The following is a 14,050-nucleotide window of genomic DNA, read 5'->3' on the forward strand; positions in this document are numbered from 1 at the left end:
AGATTTTTTATGAATAAAGTATATTTTTACAATAAAAAAAAAAGGTTCTCCCAGGACGAGGCTAGCCCATTGCACTTCGGGTGTGCTGACGCCTGCGATGTCCCCAAATGCGGGATACTCGACTGCAAAATTTGTGGTAGTGGGGGACTGCGTTCGCGCTCTCCCCTGATTTACAAATCAAAAAATAGACTTTTTCTCCTTCATTCAGCAAGTTCGTTATTTATACCTTAACAAATACCGGGAAAAACTTAGCAGGTCTGGCAGCATCAGGGAATTTGATCTATTTTATATCTTCATTATACCTTATCCAATACAAGCAATATAGGCCACAAAACACTCATTCCAAATCTAGACTCTTTTGTTTTCCCTCCCGCAACGATCCAGCCCCCATTCTTTTCCTCCCTGCGATTATCAACAGGCGATTATTCCATCTCTGCATCATTTTATCCCCGCCATTTGTTTTGTGGCCGCCAAATTCCACGCACCATTTTTAACCCCGCATTTGCGCACTCCCAATATTCTCTCTCAAACCCCCCAAATAATAGCCAACCCACCAACAAAACAGTCCCTGCACTCCTTCCAGCACCACCCTCCACACCTCCCAACCCACCCCGTATCTCTCTGGACTTCTGTATAATATCATCAGTCAGTTATTCACTCATTTACATTCAGCATTTAAAACACGCAGCTACGAACCCTCACTATTTCAGACATGTACAAGCACCCTGTCCCCATGTTCATTCTAACTACCCCCCTCCGAAATCAACACCCCCTCTGTATAATCTCCCCTTTCAACAGCCCCCTCTGTGATTCCTACCTTCTCAAACTCCTGCCCCCACCCCCCTCTCCCCATGTGTAAAGTCTTTCCCTGCCCCTTCTTGCAGCTCACTTCCCCTGCTGTGGGTTTATCTCATAAACAGGGCTTTCCATTCACTTGCCATTATTTCTTCAAGACTTCCATAGCGCAAAGCGAAGATATAAACAGGGAAAGGAAGCTGGAGGGAGACAGAAAGAAATCTAAACCCAGAACCTCCGCAAAATGAATAGAAAATGACCAACGGGGAATCCTGTTTCACGGTCAGGATGATCGCACAGCCGAAAACACACGCATTGTCCCTGAATTATATCACGACTTTTAGACAGCTTCACGTTAGGACTTTTCACTTTCTCTTGTGGGGCTCCCCGGGTTCCTCACACACCGGAGGCTAACATGTATGTTTTAGATTGCAAGACCGGGCTACTTTAACCCCAGGATTATCTTTATGAAACTCCAGGACCGCAGCCCAAACAGGAACTGGTTAACCTGAGCCACCGAAAACCAGGGTCACGGGCGGGCAATTAAATCTCGGGGTAAGAAACAGACACAAACTCACGTGGGGCGCATGGGGCCCGGCCTTGGAGAAGGTCTCAGTCCATCCCCTCTGGAGGAAGCTCCTGAAGAGGAAGAGTCCTTGTCCCAGTTTGGATCTTCACATTGCAGGTTTCAAAGTAAACATTTATTGAGAGTATTGTGGAACAAGATGGGATTGATTGATGACCTCCTAGCGAAGGCTAAGTAGCAGCGATCATAATATGATAGAATTTTACATTCATTTTGAGGGAGAAACAAGTGCTTCCAAGACTAGTATTCTAAACTTAAATAAGGGCAATTATGAGGGCATGAAAGCAGAGCTAGCTAAAGTGAACTGGCTAATGAGGTTAAGGGATATGTCAATAGAAGTTCAGTGGCAGACACTTAAAGGGGTATTTCAGAATATACAGAATAGATACATTCCAATGAGAGAGAAAAATTTCAAGGGGAGGACCCACCATCCATGGTTAACTAAAAAAGTTAAAGACAGTATCGAACTTAAAGAAAAAGCATATAATTATGCAAAGATAGGTGGCGGATCAGGAGATTGGAAAAAATATAAAGAACAGTAAAGGATGACAAAAAGATTAAGGAGGGAAAAATTAAGAGCATGAGACACAACTAGCTAGTGACAAAAACGGATAGTAGGCGTTTTTATTGATATTTAAATTAAGAAAAGTTAACAAAGTGAGCATTAATCCAATAGAAAGTGCATCTGGGGGTACTTAAAATGGACAGTAGGGAGACGGCGGGTGAATTAAACAGGTATTTTGCTTCAGTCCTCGCTATAGAGGACACCAGTAACATCCCAGAAATAGCTGTAAATCAGGAAAATGGAAGGGAGAGGGGAACTCGGGGAAAATTACAATCACCCAGGAAGTGGTATTGAGCAAATTGTTGGGGCTGTGGGCTGACAAATCCCCAGGTCCGGATGGACTTCACCCTAAAGTCTCGAAGGAAGTGGCGAGTGAGATAGTTGATGCATTGGTTTTAATTTTCCAAAATTCCCCAGATTTGGGGAAGGTTCCATTAGATTGAATAAAGAAGTTATATTTGCTATTATCCAAAAACGGATGGAGACAGAAAGCAGGAAACTACAGGCAAGTTAGCCTAACATCTGTCATAGGGAAAACGTTAGAAGCTATTATTAAAGATATTATAACAGGGCACTTAGAAAAGTTCAAGGCAATCAGACAGAGTCAACATGGTTTTGTAAATGGTTAAATCATGCTTAACCAATTTATTGGAGTTCTTTGAAGGAGTCACATGCTGTGGATAAAGGGGAACCAGTGGATGTACTGTACTTAGATTTCCAGAAGGCATTTGATAAAGTGCCACATCAAAGGTTATTGCAGAAGATAAAAGCTCATGGTGTAGGGGATAACACATTGGCATGGATAGAAGATTGGCTAGCTAACAGGAAGCAGAGTTGGCATAAATGGGTCTTTATCTGGTTGGCAGGATGTGACGAGTGGTGTGCCACAGGGATCAGTGCTGGGGCCTCAACATTTTACAGTTTATATAAAAGACTTGGATTAAGGAACCGAAGGAACGGTTGCTAAATTTGCTGATGACGTAAAGATAGTTAGGAAATAAATTGTGAAGAGGATGTAAGGAGGCTACAAAGTGACATAGGTTAAGTGAGTGGACAAAGATCTGGCAAATGGAGTATAATGTGGGCAAATATGAAATTGCTCATTTTGGCAGGAAGAATAAAAAAGCAGTTTATTATCTAAATGGTGAGAGATTGCAGAGCTCTGAGACTCAGAGAGACCTGGGTGCCCTAGTGCTTGAATCACAGCAGGCAATTAGGAAAAGCTTTTTTTTTTGTAAAAATATACTTTATTCATAAAATATCTTCAATCACATTCCAAACCATTTCAAAAACAACATTACAAGGGTACAATCCAGGTTAAACTTTTACAAAATGTATCACCAGGTGCATCAGTACAAACAATATTACAATCATTTACAGCCTTTCATTTTGATCTGTACAGCCCGAGGGGCTCTAAACAGTTCCCAGTCTCTCGGTGCGCTGTGGTAGAAAGGTCTTAGACAGCGACCCTTCCCCATTGCGCCTTTGCGGCAGCTGCCCCAAGCTTTAGTGCGTCCCTCAGCACGTAGTCCTGGACTTTGGATTGTGCCAGTCCGCAACAATCGGTCGGGGACAACTCTTTGCGCTGGAAGACCAACAAGTTTCGGGCAGACCAAAGCGCGTCTTTCACCGAGTTGATGATCCTCCAGCTGCAGTTGATGTTTGTCTCGGTGTGTGTCCCCGGGAACAGCCCGTAGAGCACAGAGTCCTGTGTCACAGAACTGCTCGGGATGAACCTCGACAGCAACCACTGCATCTCTCTCCAGACTTTCTTTGCAAAGGCACAATCCACAAGGAGGTGAACAACGGTCTCTTCCCCACCACAGCCACCTCGAGGGCAACGTGCAGAGGGGGTGAGACTCCTGGCGTGTAGGAAGGATCTGACGGGGAGGGCCTTTCTCACCACCAGCCAAGCTACGTCTTGGTGCTTGTTGGAAAGTTCTGGCGATGAGGCATTCTGCCAAATGACTTTGACAGTCTGCTCGGGGAACCATCCCACAGGGTCCACCCTCTCCTTTTCCCTCAGGGCCTCTAGGACGTTACGTGCTGACCACTGCCTGATGGACTTGTGGTCAAAGGTGTTTTTCTGCATAAATTTTTCCACCAGGGACAGGTGGTACGGCACGGTCCAACTACTTGGAGCGTTCCGCGGCAGCGTGGCCAGACCCATCCTTCGCAACACCGGGGACAGGTAGAACCTCAGCACGTAGTGACACTTGGTGTTTGCGTACTGAGGGTCTACGCACCGCTTGATGCAGCCGCACACAAAGGTGGCCATCAGTATGAGGGCGATGTTGGGCACGTTTTTTCCCCCTTTATCTAGAGGCTTGTACATCGCGTCCCTGCGGACACGATCCATTTTCGACCTCCAGATAAAGCGGAAGATGGCTCGAGTGATCGCCGTCGCGCAGGAGTGTGGAATGGGCCAGACCTGCGCCACGTACAGCAACAGCGAGAGTACCTCACACCTGATGACCAGGTTCTTACCCGCAATGGAGAGGGAGCGTCGCTCCCACATGCCCAGTTTCCTTTTCACCATAGCCACTCGCTCCTTCCAGTTTCTAACGCATGCCCCGGTCCCTCCGAACCATATCCCCAGCACCTTCAGGCCGTCAGCCCTGACAGTGAAGGGGACAAAGGATCGGTCAGCCCACTTCCCAAAGAACATGGCCTCGCTCTTCCCACGATTTACCTTGGCTCCCGAGGCCAGTTCGAACTGGTCGCAGATGTGCATCAGTCTGCGCACCGACAGCGGATCCGAGCAGAAGACGGCGACGTCGTCCATGTACAGGGAGGCTTTTACCTGAGTGCCTCCACTGCCTGGGATCGTCACTCCTCTTATGCCCGGATCCTTCCTGATGGACTCGGCAAAGGGTTCTATGCAACACACGAAAAGGACAGGCGAGAGAGGACAGCCCTGCCTGACTCCAGATTTAATCGGAAAGCTACCTGTTTCCCACCCATTGATTGAGACTGCGCTACTGATGTTAGTGTAGAGCAGTTGGATCCAATTTCGAATTCCCTCCCCAAAGCCCATTTTGGAGAGCACATCCCCCATGTAGGTGTGCGATATTCTGTCAAAGGCCTTCTCCTGATCCAAGCTGATGAGGCAGGTATCCACACCCCTGTCCTGTACATAGGCAATCGTATCCCTGAGCAGCGCCAGGCTGTCAGAGATCTTCCTGCCTGGCACAGAGCAGGTCTGGTCAGGGTGAATCACCAATTCCAGAGCGGATTTGACCCGGTTGGCGATGACCTTGGACAGAATCTTATAGTCCACATTCAACAGTGAAATGGGTCGCCAATTTCTAATTTCCTCCCTTTCCCCCTTGTGCTTGTAGATGAGGGTGATGATGCCTTTCCTCATGGATTCTGACATACTACCGGCCAGGAGCATACTCTCGTACACTCCTAGCAGGTCTGGGCCGATCAAGTCCCACAGAGCCGAATACAACTCCGCCGGCAAGCCGTCGCTTCCGGGGGTTTTACTCTTCTCGAAGGACTCGAGGGCCTTAGTCAGGCAATTAGAAAAGCTAATAAAACATTATCATTGATTGAATTGATTACAAAAGTAGGGAGGTTATGCTTCAGTTGTACAGGGCATTGGCGAGACCACATCTGGAGTATTGTGTGCAGTACTGGTCTCCTTATTTAAAGAAAGATGTAAATATGTTAGAAACAGTTCAGAGAAGTTTTACTAGACTAGTAGCAGGAATGGCTGGGTTGTCCTGTGAGGAAGGATGGACGGGTTAGGCTTGTTTCCACTGGAATTTAGAAGAGTAAGAGGTGACTTAATTGAAACCTCTAAGATCCCTGAGGGGTCTTGACAGGGTGGATGGGGAGTCTTCTTGTGGGAGACTCTAGAACTAGGGGGCACTGCTTAAAGATAATGGATCGCTCATTTAAGACAGATGAGAATATTTTTCTCAGAGGGTTGAGTGTCTTTGGAACTCTCTTCCTCAAAAGGCAGTGGAAGCAGAGTCTTTGAATATTTTTAAGGCAGAGCTAGATAGAATCTTGATAAACAAAGGAGTGAAAGGTAGGCAGGAATGTGGGGCTGAGGTTACGTTCAGATCAGCCACGATCTTATTGAATAGCAGAGTAGGCTCGAGAGGCGAGTGGCCTGCTCCTGTTCCTAATTTGTATGTCTGTGTGTAGAATTGTAGGAGAAAGATTATACAAAGGACAGTGGAAATCTGGAACACACCCCCAAGCCCACCGAAATAAAAGCTATTGACACTGAGGATCAATTGAAAATTTTCAAAACTGAATTGATAGATTTGTCAGAAAGGGGTATTAAGTGTTACAGAACCAAGATGGGTAGATAGTTAGGACACAGATCTAACATGATTGATTAAATAGCTGAACGGACCCCGAGCAACTGAATGGTTTCCTCCTGTTCGAATGATCAAACACCGATGATGCACATGTTGGGGTTCAAGGTTCCAGAAATCACCCAGATGCTTTCACACTGGGTTTAGACACGGACGGATCCATCAGGGAGCAGTATCCTGAAACCATTCTCCCACAAATGCAGCAGCCTGACCATAACATTTCTGCCAAATAAAGACCACCGTGATCATTTTGCCATTTAATTTTTATTTCAGACACATTACAAAAAAAAAATCCACATGGAATAATAAAACTCAAAACTCAAATTTACATTAGACATAATACACATAAATTAATACAATTCAAAGATTAAAACACTTGTCCTATGAACCCAACCCATTCATTCAGGGATGGGCTATGAATGTTGGCCTTGCCAGCGATGCTCACAATCCCATGAAGGAATTTTAAAAAAGTTGCAACATACAATACTGGCAGAGACTGGCAAATGTGATTATGGATGGGTTAGGATAAAGTTTCCAAAACTTTCTTTTTGACAGGAGGGAGTGTGTTCTGATGAACCTGTGAATACAATGCACTAAAAGGACAATGGTCCGTATTAAGTGTGTTCAACAAACTTTTTTGTAAGGCTGTAGAAAACACCTCGTTATTTTCCATTTTAGAAGTGAACAGGCTCTTACTTATTCGTTCAAGGGATGTGGGCGTTGCTGGCAGGGCCAGTATTTATTACCCATCCTTAATTGCCCTTGAAAATATGGTGGTGAACCACAGTCCTGAACCACTTTCAGTTCTCTCGGTAAGAGAGTTCCAGAATTTTGATCCACCAACAGCGAAGGAACAACGACATAGTTCCAAGTCCGGATGGTGTGTGGCTTGAAGGGAAACTTGCAGGTGGTGGTGTTCCCATGCGCCTGCTACCCTTGTCCTTCTAGGTGGTAGAGATTGCAGGTTTGGAGGGTGCTGTCAAAGGAGACTTAATGAGTTGAAGTGCATCTTGTAGATAGTACACACTGCTGTCACTTTGATGCAGAGTGTGTTTAAGTTGGTGGATGGGGTGCCAATAAAGCACGCTGCTTTGTCCTGGATACTGTTGCGCTTCGACTGTTGTTAGAGCTGCACTGATCCAGGCAAGTAGGCAGTATTCCATCACACTTCTGACTTATGCCTTGTAGATGAACAGGCTTTGGGGAGTCAGAAGGTGCATTATTTGCTGCTGAATTCCCACTTCTGACCTGTTCTTGTAGCCAGTTAAGTTTCTGGTCAATGGCAACCCCAGGATATTGATGGTAGGGGACTCAGTGATGGTAATGCTATTGAGTGTTCAAGGGAGGTGCCGAGATTCTCTTGCCTGGCACTTGTGTGGTGGGAACGGTACATCCCCACTTCTGACCTTATGATTGCGGGAATGTAATTGATGAAGCAGCTGAAGATGGTTAAGCCTAGGGTACTGCCCTGAGGAACTCCTGCAACAGTGTCCTGGGGCTGAGATGATTGGCCTCTAACACCTTCCTTTGTATCAGGTATGGCTCCAACCAATGGAGAATTTTCCCCTGATGCCCATTGACTTCAATTTTACTAAGGCTCATTATGCCACACTTGGTCAAATTTTGCCTTGATGTCAAGGGCAGTCACACTCACCTCAGGAATTCAGTCACTTTGTCCATGTTTGGACTAAGACCCTGATAAGGCCTGGAGCTAAGCGATCCCAGCAGGACTCAAACTGAGCACCAGTGAGTAGATAATTAGTGAGTAAATGCCACTTGACTGCATTGTCAATGACATCTTCCATCACTTTGCTGATGATTGAGGGTAGTCTGATGGGGCACCATAGGCTGGGTTGGATTTGTTCTGCTTTTTGTGGACAGGACATAGTGGTGCAATTTTCTACTTTGTTGGGTAGATGGCAGTCTTACAGCTGTACTAAAACAGCTTGGCTAGCGAGGCAGCTGATCCTGGAACACAAGGCTTCAATACTAAAGCTGGTATGCTGTAGAGGCCCATTGCTTTTGCTCAGCTGTTTCTTGATATCATGTACAGTGAATTGAATTGGCTGAAGACTGGTATATGTGATGCTGGGGATGTGGAGAGGAGGCTGTGATGGATTATCTACTACACCACGTCCAGTCAGAAGTGCAAACACTTTTCTGCCTTATCTTTTGCATTAACGTGCTGAGCTCTCCCATCATTGGGGATGGGGATTTATGGGGAGCTTCCTCCTCCCATTATTTTAATTGTTCACCACCATTCATGAATATCAGTACTGAAGAGCTTTGACCTGATCCGTTAGTTGTATAGGATTTTTTAGCTCTGTCGCATGTTGCTTCTGCTGTTTAGCACGCAAGAGGTTCTGGTTGTAGCCTCACCAGGTTAGCACCTCATTCTTAGATATGCCTGGTACCGTTCCTAGCATTCTGTCCTACAACCCTCATTGAGCCAGGTTTGGTTTCCTGGATTGATGGTAATAGTAGAGTGAGGGATATGCCAGGCCGGGAGGTTACAGATTATGTTGGAATACAATTTTGCTCCTGATGACAAAAGGCACCTCAGGGATGCCCAGTTTTGAGCTGTTAACTCTGTTCTGAGCTTATCCCATTTAGCACGGTGGTAGAGTCACTTAACACAATGAATATTGTTCTCAATGTGAAGTCAGGACTTTGTTTCCACAAAGACTGTGCAATAGTCACTCCCAATGCTGTCATGGACAGATTACTACAACAACTTCTAAAATACCCAAGTTGCAACTGAAATTTAACATGAGTTCAGATAATAACCAGTTTGTTTATTTAAAAAGTTTTTTTTTTATATAAAGAAATTAGTTAAATATCTTTGAATGCACTTTGAAATTCTACAAGACAGTCCATAAGTGTGCTACTGCACAGTCTGATATGTAAAAAAAAACAGGCCAGAGATACTCTGCTACCACTATACAATGCATAAAGCTACGGCATTCTGTGACGCTCTAGCAGTTAGTGCACGTGGAACTTGGCACTATAAGAGAAAGCCACTCGTATCTGATTATGTAGCTTACAACGTATCAGGAGAGCCAGAGGCAAAGTTAGGATCTGAGGCAGTTAAAGGTAAGAGTACAAAATGCAGAGGGGGTGTTAATGAATTGTGCTTACCAAAGGGATTGTGGGGTTCGAAAGTCCTTGAAGGCGTGAAGAGAGGCAGCATAAGAGAGCACACCTGTAGTTTCAACAGTTGTTCTGGCCAGCACAGAGATAGTGTGGTCTCTGGAGCGGGGGTTCCAAAGAGGGAGTGGGACAGGGAGTCTGTCCAGCAGAATCGGGGGGGGGGACAGCTTGCACTCAGTCCATACTCAAAACCGGCCACACACTATTTGGTGGGAAACGGCCCATGAGCATACTGCGCTAGATCACCAAGTAGCCACAGTTCAAGTCTGAGCCTGAACAGAATCAGGCTATTTGACCAGAGGGAGCACCACACCAAAATTCTAACCCGTCTTTTCCCCCACCGCCCCAAGGACTCCTCACACAAATAGTTTCATTAAAATGGAGGCAGGCGTGAGGGGTAGGTGGAGAAGCCCCATCTGTTCAGGACTAAGTGTTGCTGCTTATAATATTCATTTTCTGCTCATGTTAATTTTAGATACTCCAAACTCTGTTATCCAAATTGAAAATAAGAGCATGAGATTCAGATTTTTTTCTTTGGTGAGGAATGCGGGTAGAGGGGAAAGAGATCAAAAATGAAAGTTCTCTTTAGGGTGGGCTCTTGGAGTAGACGGAGACTGGCAAGCAGTTCTTTGGGTGCAGGGGTTGATTTTTTTTTTTTAGCTTACATGTTTTATGCATCGTTCCAGACACAGATGACAGCTTTGGCAGTTCAGGTTGGACATAAGTCTACACAGGTTGGTCCATCTTCAATTCTCATCTATATGCTGTCCCTCAGTAAAATCAATTTCTACATGTTCACGGATGACACCCTGTTTTACTTGAGCACCACCTCTCTCGACCACTCCACTATCTCTAAATTGTCAGAGTGCTCATCGGACATCCAGTACTGGATGAGAAATTTCCTCCAATAAAATATTGGGAAGACTGAAGCCATTGTCTTCAATCCCTACCTTTAGCTCTGTTCCATAGCTACCAACTCACTCACTCTTCCTCTGCCTGACATCTGTCTTAAGGCTGAACCAGGCTGTTTACAGCCTTGGTGTCTAATATGACTCCAAGATAAGTTGCCAACCACATATTAATGCCATCACTAAGGCCACCTATTTTCTCCTCCATAACATGGCACACCTCCATCCTGCCTTAGCTCAGCTGCTGCTGAAATCCTCTTCCACACGTTGGCTCTAGATAAAACAGTGTCTTGATTTTTAAATTCTTATCCTTATTTTAAGTCCCTTCAATGCCATGTTCAATACCCTATCTCTGGAATCTCCTCCAGTCCTACGATCCTCGGGGAGATCTGCACTCCTCCAATTCTGCCCTCGAGCATCCCGAGTTCAACTGCTCCACTTTTGCTGGTTATGTCTTCTGCTGCCAAGTCCCTAAGCCCTGGAATTACCCCCTCCCTCTACCTTTCCTCCCTTAAGATGCTCTTTAAAACCTACCTCACTGATCGAGCTTTTGGTCATCGGCCCATATATCTCCTTGTGGCTCGATATCCAATTCTGCGCCTGTCAAGTTTCTTGGCTCATGTGACTATATTAAGGCACGACATAAATACAAGTTGTTGTTGCTCCATTTCAGTGGCTCCCATTTTCGTCACATTATAGTGAATACTGGCTAGTGGCGGCGGTTGGCGGGCGGGGGGGTGGGGTGAGGCACTCACATGTGCCTGCACAGCCGAATGGGCAGAAACCAGCATGTCGCCTGCAATCAGCGAGCATAAGGTGGAATTTATTTGAGAGGCTGATCAGCACAGTTCTTTCAGAGAAGCAAAAGAGGTTGCTGCGGTCTGTCATGTTAAGCCCATCAAAGCAGCGTACATCGGAAGGAGCTTCTTTTCTTTGACTGGCTCTTTGCAGTCATCCTAACGCTCTCACTCTTTCCCGAAGGACGGTTTTCATTCTTTAAAAAAATGATAAATGGCCGTTATAAATATATAAAAGCTAGTTGTTATATGCAGGCATGAGGAACATAGGAACAGGAGTAGGGCATTTAACCCATTGAGCCTGTCCTGTCATTCAATGAGATCATGGCTGATTTGCCATCTAATTCCACGTAAGTGCCATTGCCCCATATCCCTTAACACCTTTGGTCAACCAAGGGTCTTATCGATAAATAGTGCTCATCATACAATCAAATATAATCTCAACTTCTGCTTTCATCTCATCAAAATTCCATATCTCCAAACCCTGCAATCTTTCCAAGACCATCACAGTACAAGATTCTGTAATAGTCTAAGTATTTAGATTAGTGTGGCTCTGTTTATTCCAATGTCCGTCCTTCCGCTAGTGTGGGCAAGAAATAGGAGCCAAATGGTTTTATGAAAAGCAAAACTACAGTTTCCAGGACAATATGAAGCTGGTGGATAATCCGGTTCGGTAATTTTATTAGCTATCCTTACACAGATAGGGAACAAATCACTCCACCACCTGCAAGACATCAGTGACAAGTCACTAACATTATTTTTTCCATTTTCTACTTTTAGCATCAGTACCATCAGGTCATCTCAAAATCCGCTCACTACGTGAACCTCCAGATGCCACTGGAGCAGAACACGGCCAAGGAGATCTACCTCAGCCCATCCAAAGTGAAGGAATTTGAGCTCACTACGGGTATGAAGGAGCAGACTAAAGGTCTGGGACTCTCAGAGACAGTGGGTTTGGTAGGAGAATAAATGCTTTAATATGGGTTTAAAGATTGTATCCATAAATGTGCGTAGCATTAAATCTACTACGCGATGTGTTGCGACCTTGGACTACCTAGCCAAGGTCAAAGCTGACCTGTTGTTTCTGCAGGAGTGTGCGATACCGCACCTCAGCTCCTACAGGCAATGGTCACGATGGTGGTCCCACGGGCCATCGATCTGGTCGGGCGGAAACGACTCTCGTTCCTCCGGCCTGGGTATTCTGCTGCGGGGAGGCAACTTCACCGTCTCCGAGGTCAAGGAGGTGGTGGGCGGGCGACTCCTGGTAGCAGACGTAATGTACAAGAACGCTCCACTCCGGTTAATTAACGTGTACGGCCCGGCACAAGGGGCTGAGCGGCTGGAGGTTTTTCAGCAGCTCCCACTGCTGCTGGCGACCTCCAGGCCGGTCATTCTGGGCGGGGACTTCAACTGCATCATCGATGCGGCTGGACGATCCGGCAGGGCCGGAAGCAGATTGGACGCTACGTCCAGATCCCTGATGGAAACAGTTAAGGATGCCAAGCTGCACGACGTCTTCAGCAACCCTGCAGACGGAGCGCAGCGTAGATACACCTGGTCGCGGCCAGACGGGTCCATTCGTTCCAGGATAGACTTCCTGTTTGTGTCCCGTGCATTCACAGTCAGATCCACCGAGGTCAAGCCGGTGTTCTTCTCTGACCACTGCCTCCTACTGGCGGACTGCCACTTGGAGGAAGACCTGAGGGTGGGCAGGGGGGCATGGAAGCTAAATGTGCAACTGCTGACCCCAGAGAACATTGAGGAGCTCAAGAGGGATTACAAAGGTTGGAGAACCGTGAAACCCCTCTTTGAGTCCCTGACACACTGGTGGGAAGTGACCAAGGGAAGCATCAAGAGGTTTTTCATCCTCAAAGGCACCCAGAAAGCTAGAAAGGAACAGAGGGAAATGTCCCGACTCCAGGAAAAGATGCAGAATCTGCTCCGGCTGCAGTCGATGGGGGTCGATGTCAAGGAGGAGCTCCAAGAGGTGAAGGGCCAGCAAGCCTCGCACTTTGCCTCGGAGGCCTCCAAGATCATCTTCCGTTCCAGAGTCCGCTCCGTGGAGCAGGATGAGACGTGCTCACGTTTCTTCTTCCAAAAGGTACACAGAGAGCGCTCTGTGATCAGCAGCCTGAAGGAAGAAGACGGCTCAGTAAAGTCATCACGGTCCGACATTCTGAGGATCAGCAAATCCTTTTATGCCGGACTGTATGACGTGAAGCCCACGGACAGCACGGCCTCCCAGTCCTTCCTGTCCTCTATCACGGAGGTCCTAGACCACAGTACGCGGGAGAGCCTAGACAAACCGCTAACCCCTGACGAACTGACTAAGGCCCTCGAGTCCTTCGAGAAGAGTAAAACCCCCGGAAGCGACGGCCTGCCGGCGGAGTTGTATTCGGCTCTGTGGGACTTGATCGGCCCAGACCTGCTAGAAGTGTACGAGAGTATGCTCCTGGCCGGCAGCATGTCAGAATCCATGAGGAAAGGCATCATCACCCTCATCTACAAGCACAAGGGGGAAAGGGAGGAAATTAGAAATTGGCGACCCATTTCACTGTTGAATATGGACTATAAGATTCTGTCCAAGGTCATCGCCAACCGGGTCAAATCCGCTCTGGAATTGGTGATTCACCCTGACCAGACCTGCTCTGTGCCAGGCAGGAAGATCTCTGACAGCCTGGCGCTGCTCAGGGATACGATTGCCTATGTACAGGACAGGGGTGTGGATACCTGCCTCATCAGCTTGGATCAGGAGAAGGCCTTTGACAGAATATCGCACACCTACATGGGGGATGTGCTCTCCAAAATGGGCTTTGGGGAGGGAATTCGAAATTGGATCCAACTGCTCTACACTAACATCAGTAGCGCAGTCTCAATCAATGGGTGGGAAACAGATAGCTTTCCGATTAAATCTG

The 14,050-nt window shown here is 46.6% G+C and overlaps 1 non-coding gene across 1 annotated transcript; it reads left to right on the plus strand.

Moving 5' to 3' along the window:
- On the plus strand, positions 1-168 carry LOC144676437 (U1 spliceosomal RNA). The gene has a single exon (XR_013575333.1). It is a non-coding gene; the product is annotated as a U1 spliceosomal RNA (small nuclear RNA).
- The last annotated feature ends 13,882 nt before the right edge of the window (positions 169-14,050 follow it).

This window comes from Cetorhinus maximus, unplaced genomic scaffold (assembly GCF_964194155.1).
Source record: "Cetorhinus maximus unplaced genomic scaffold, sCetMax3.hap1.1 HAP1_SCAFFOLD_1594, whole genome shotgun sequence".
Lineage (NCBI taxonomy): Eukaryota > Metazoa > Chordata > Chondrichthyes > Lamniformes > Cetorhinidae > Cetorhinus > Cetorhinus maximus.